The sequence below is a fragment of the Siniperca chuatsi genome, linkage group LG9, assembly GCF_020085105.1.
Source record: "Siniperca chuatsi isolate FFG_IHB_CAS linkage group LG9, ASM2008510v1, whole genome shotgun sequence".
Classification (NCBI taxonomy): Eukaryota; Metazoa; Chordata; class Actinopteri; order Centrarchiformes; family Sinipercidae; genus Siniperca; species Siniperca chuatsi.
In genome coordinates this window covers 3,585,138-3,591,634 of record NC_058050.1, presented here as the reverse complement: position 1 = coordinate 3,591,634, position 6,497 = coordinate 3,585,138, and positions in this window count along the sequence as shown.

Here is a 6,497-nt window from a genome sequence, read left to right as displayed (position 1 = left end):
AAACATGGCAGTTCAACATGGCTCCCTCTGTATATATAAACAGCTTATTCTAAGGTAATTATTATTATTATTATTCACTAATGAAAACATTATACATTATACAATATTATATTCCATTTCTGCCAATAGCTCCTCCTAAATGTTACACAGTGGACCTTTAAATGTTAATAAATGTCTCGTCCTTAAAAACACTGAAAACCAAGTGGAGAAAAATCATTGGAAATGTGATGGTACAGGGTACAGAGAACATCTGAAACCACAGGAGACGGACACATGGACATTTTTATACATCGTGGACTGTGACAGTTGGAGTGGAAAGGCTGATGTACATCTAAAAAGGGAGACACCAGTGTTAGACCCTATTCATGTGTACAGGACAAGCAGAGAACAAAAGTTAACTGATTATAAGAACAATTGATGTTTAAGAAAAGGTAAGATAACAAAGCCTTATTTAAGTATTCTTGGCTGACACCTGCACATTGCATACCAATTGTGGAATTGCCATAAACACTGTTGAAAAACATTAGTAGTAATTGAAGGTTGACAGTCAGACATGTTGCATATATCAGAAGAAGAGCAGAGAAGAGATTTTAACACGACATATCAGACTTGATCATGAGCATTAACTTATTCAAATAAATGTACCACGCCAGAGCCAAAATAAATCTTTACCATATTAATTTTCTATGTCGTCTGGTTTTTGGTGGATACTACTTCCTCATGCAGTTAGTCAACAGTCTAATGTGTCATGTCTGTGTGTATATGTGAACATGTCGTGTGACTCCTATAGTCATACAGCAGTCTAGCACATGTAGTCACTTGTCTAAATATAAGAACGTCCCGTGTACCTCATATGTCCAATGATACACGGCTGTGTTGCAGCAGGTTACTCATATGAGGTCTGAATGAACAGTAGGATTCAGTGGTACTGCAGCTAGAACCGATTATACTTTTACCAGAGCTACTGCTTATAATTCAATAACAATGAGCCCTTGGGTAGATGCTTTTATGTGAAGTGCTGATTAACAATACGATGAGATTTTAGTGTGACTGACCTCACTGTGTTGGTTCTGTGGCAGAATTCAAACCAATTTAAAATCAGATTTTGATATAATTCAAATATTTCATTTTCACAGTTTTTCACAGTCATCAACATCATATTTTCTTGCAAAACACAAAATTTAAACAGTTAATCCACGTTTTTATTGTGATGATTTATGTTTACTACATTTTATAGTAGGCAACATTAGTTTCATGTTGACAAAATGCTTCAGAATTTTTTTTTCTCATTACTTATTGTTAATGCTATAGTTCTTCTCGATTGAACTATGCATATCAGTGATGTTTGTTTTTGGCTGTGCACATAGATTTGATGTCATTCATGTTTTATGTTTTGGGTGATATCAACAATGTTTTATGTTCTTTGACATCATATTTTCGAGATGTGGCCAAAGAGAAATTTCCCGCCACATCGGAATGAAGGTAAATCAAACCAACATTTTTGCTCTGCTAGCAGTGAAGCGCATGACTGACTGATGTCAGTTAGTCAGGGGATTTGTCTGTCCAACACTTTGGTCCAGAGCAACATACAGCATCTGGCCAGACTGCCATATAATTTGGCAACCAGCAACAGCTGTACGGGATCTACATCGTCATGGTAACAATAAACACGTGGTTATTCACGTTGTGAAACGGTTGTAGTTTGGTTAGGTTTAGGCACCAAAACTACTCGGTTAGGTTTACGAAAAGCTCACAGTTACGGTTAAAATAAGTAATTTACATTAGTAACTCACAGTAAGTCACGTGGCGTAAACACGTAAGTCATTTGAATCACATGTCGACTTACGTAGGTTATGTAACGTACTTTACTTAAAATAAGTAAGCGTAACTTAAAATAACTCAACGTTGACTTTTGGGTTCACATGGGACACGAACCCCAGTCTCCCGGGTGAAAGTCCTGTGTTTGACCCATCCATGGACTTTATACTTCCTCATCTGACTTCCTCCTTTGATCCCATCATAATTCCTGAGGCCACTAGAGGTCACCACCTACTGATAAATGTTACTGCCTCATGGCTACCTATTACGTGGATTATATACGAATTATAGTACATTACTTTTCGTAGGTGTAACTATGAAAAGTGAATGAAAACAGCCTCAAGTCAGCGACTGTAGCCACAAGTGACAATTACAGGATAATGGTAATGGTAAAACACAGTGCAACAGTAGTACAAGAAGAGATAAAATCATCATAAAGTCAGCAAAATGACTCATGAATGTTAATGACACAGCGATAGTAGCTAAAGTTTGCTAACATTAGCCACCATAAAGTACTGGTTACACTAGACCAAGTAAGGCTCTCAAAAGGATAAAACCTTGTAATCTATGAATTAGCCCATGGGGTTTCCTCTTGTGCCACTTACAACAAAGTTTAATCATACACAAATTTTGTAAGACTAAGAATAACAAAACAGTCATGGTGTTTGTTCCAACACTTTCATAATGTGGGGAGAAAGGGCGTAATCATCCACTATATGGGTGTAATGAACAGCGTTGCCTCTTGTCTCTTGGGCATGGTTTTAACCTTTTAGTCTAATTTTTCCCCGAAATGTGTAACACTTTGTTGTATGTGAAGGTCTAATGAAACAACTACAAAAACTTTACTGACAGTAAAATGCAGTCAGTGCCCCTAACAACCTGAATTGATGAGAATTTCACATAAATGCAGGTATCTGTCTCTTAAGTTAGCAGCTTCAGCGCAGCTCAAGGTCACGAGCAATCTCCGGTGCTGTGCTAAGATCTGCGTTGTGTTACGATCTCTGGTGTGTTAAGTGCAGCACAGGCCCAGCCTCTCATCACTGACAGCTCACTATCTATCTGATTGATGGGTGCTTTTTTTTCCCCTGGAGAGTCTGCTCGCTGGATTTCACCAGGCAGCAGAGTGCATTTCTCTCTCTCTTCCTCCAGGTTTTTCTATGGCCACTTTAGATAATGAGACTCATGGACGATAGTGTCTCTATTGATCCATCATCCAGCACCCAACCCCCTTCTCAGCACCAACAAACAGGCAGCAGGTCATGACCTTTGTGTAAATGTGTGTGTGTGTGTTTTTGGGGGGACGGCTACAGGCCGTGATAGATTTATAATCCAATATTCCTTACTAAGGCGGTTACCAAGTGGTCGATGGCACTATTTTTATCTGCAGTGTTAGAAAATCTATTAATATCTCTATATAGCCTGACGTTGAGATTGTAGCCCATTTCTATAATCCAAATGCTCTGATGTGAGTGGCAGCCATTATCTTAATGTTGTGATTGATTTTCTGTTCTACTCGGATTCTTCATTGCGTGTACTGGAAAGAAATCGGAGGCCCACTTTTACGGTAAATTCCTGTTTTCTTTCCTCTTCCTCTATCTATGGGGCCACATCTGTTTCCTATTTTGACGCATACTGTCAAAAGCCACCAAAAAACTGAAACACCGCCTGAGCTCCCAGGATCCTCTGCTCCTGCCATACGATCAGCGTGCTGACTCAGGCCATCACGGGATGTCCGCTAATAGCGAGAAGTAATCTTACATCACAGTGGTGGGGCACTGCAGAGAAAACCGAATGACATCCCATTTTCTATATGCATCCCTGATCCATATGACTCCCTCGGGGACAGGTTACGTAACCCTAATGCTGTTCCCTGTTGAAAGAAATTGTGTTTAAGCACTAGAAAACATCATTGAGATTCCTTTCCCAATCTACTGAGAGACCCCTAGAGGGTTTAAATCCTGATCTGAACTGTGTGCACTTTTCACTGACCAGTTCAGAGATTAGTGCAGCAGACACCAAAGAGGTTTTAAAGGCTTGTTTTGATTCCAACAGATTAGACTGTGTTGTCTTTTTTCATTCCAAGCTCAGATTGTTTGTCGAGGGAAAAACAGGAAGTGTATTCACTGTGGTCAAAAAATCCTTGTCGTTTGAGCTACACTTTTCTCCACATGCTGAATGTGTGTGAATGTTTTAGTGTACATTAAAAAGTGAGCAGAAAAGTCCCTGTTGTGCAATGAAGTTGTCATCAACTGTTGCTGTATTCTTGTTAGATATTCTAATAATGATGACATATACAGATAAATAGCCTGATAAAAAAATCTATTCCAAAAAAAACCAATAGCAATAAGTGTAATAATTTTAATAATCTTTTTGGTATATTAACATTTTTGAGAAAATGTATTATTCTTCTTTTGTGTTTATGAATTTAATGAATCAATACTGCCCACTCCTGGAGGGAAGGAAACCTAATCTGCTGCTTTAGACGTATTGATCAGTCATCAAGGTAATCTTTATGTTACTAAAATTGAGTCCTAAATAAAAGCAGGCTAATGTGTATGCATGTATTTCTACCAATTTCACAAATACAAAGAAAAAAAACTAACTTAAGATTGAAATATAAAGTCAGTTTTAAAAGAATAATTCAACATTTTGGGAAAAACGCTTATTCGTTTTCTTGCTGAGATTTAGAGATTTAGAAGATCGATACCACTCGCATATACATTATGGCCATTAAATATAAGGCTACAGCTGCTGGTGTGACAGCAAGACTCCAGGAACTCACTGCTCCTGACCAAGAAATAGTCTGGCACATACAGAAACCCCCCGTAAAACCACAAATTGTTGTTTTTACTCTTCGGTTCTTGTACGGATTGAACAAACAAGATATAACCTCATTAGTTAGAACTAGTGAGCTTTAGAGGTGCTGGTAGGCATATTTTTCACCTTTGGGCAGAACCAGAGCTAGCTATTTCCCCCTGATTCTGGTCTTTATGCTAAGCTAAGCTAACTGGCTGCTGGCTGTAGCTTCATATTTAACGTAAAGATATGAGAGTGATAGCAATCTTCTTGTCTGACTCTCGCCAAGAAGGCATTTTCCCAAAATGTTGAGCTATTGCTTTAAAAATTAAGGTAAACTGCAATTATATTAGGCTTCAACAATTACATGTCAGAGATAGAACAAATGGCCCCATATTATTTGAAAAATGTTTAATTATTGGACCCTCTGGTTGGTACTTTGTGATTTGTCAAAAAACTGTATGCAAAGTAATGTAAAAAGAGACCATCTGTATTAATGTTTCTTGAATTTGCAGATTGTTATTTATTATTAATAACATTGTTATTGGCATTATTATTATTACTGACTTTTTGCCTTTATTTGAGAGTCACAGTGTAAAGAGAGACAGGACGGGTATCTGATATCGGCTACATTTCAGAACATAAAATAAATAGCCAAACAAAAAATCAGCTCTGAGCAGTGAATGAAAAATGATCACTGTGTATAACACACTGTATGTGAGGAGCTCGGATGATGCTCCAGTGATGGATGGTTTGCGAATAGACAGCAGATGGAGGATGGAGACTCGTAGGAGGAGTCTGGTCCCTCAACCAGGAGACTCAGCAGCTCCAGAGGAGATGGAGATGGTCGGATGGTAAGGGCTTGGACTAACAAAAAAAAACATCTTTTTGACCTCAGGCACTCTTCGACAGGAGCACCGAACCACTTTAACTATGTCTTCAATACATTAATCTGATTATTTCTGAACAGAACTGTTTGTTCTGTCCTGTGACCAGTTCATACGAGAGCACCAGACATCAGAAAGCCTTTTAAATTCTTGTATTCATCCAACCAGATTAGATCAAATTTAAACCCTTTGATTCCAAGCTGAGACTGTGTACAGAAAAGATCATTTAATATCTATTCTGGTAGAAAACAAGTTATCTTTTTTAATGCTGTAGTACTTTGTTCCTTTTTGTGAAAATAACGCATAAAGAGACTCATTCCAGAATGCTATATTTGGAAAACTGTGACCTGATTTTTGTAGCTCTGTAATAACATTCAGACAGACTGAGGTCAGCGCTGCCACCAGGTGAATCAAGGTGCAACCAAAAGAAAGTTGAAAATGAAGTAGCATCACTGTTGTTCACAATAAAAATATATGTATTTAGATAATCTGTGTTAAGAGGATTAAGAGAACATCACCAGAATGTAAAATGAGGAAGAACTAACCAGACTGTGTTCATTAGAGGCAGCTGAATTAGCCTAGAGGAGATCCAGGAGTCCTCCTGGTTACAAAGTCACTGTGGGACGAAAAATAGAACAAACAGAATACAGACAGCAACAAGAACAAGGACATACAACAGACAATATACTAACACACACAAAGCACACGTCTCTGAATCACAGGTACCTCCATGGGGGTTTGGTTTTAGACAGTTATTTGGACTGAGGTGAGGAGGTTAGATGAAGTTATTCAAATTAACCGCCGGGAAAGTTACTTTGGTTGAGGTAAATAGTTCTGTTTAAATTTACTTCATCAGCAACACTGAATCAAATTACTCTGTGTATTTTAAAAGGGGTCACTCATAGTGCCAAAATCAACTCTGCAGCTCTGCATAGCTTTTTAGTCTCTTTTAGCTCATTGCATGGCACATTTACTTTATGGTTTCGTTTCACTGCT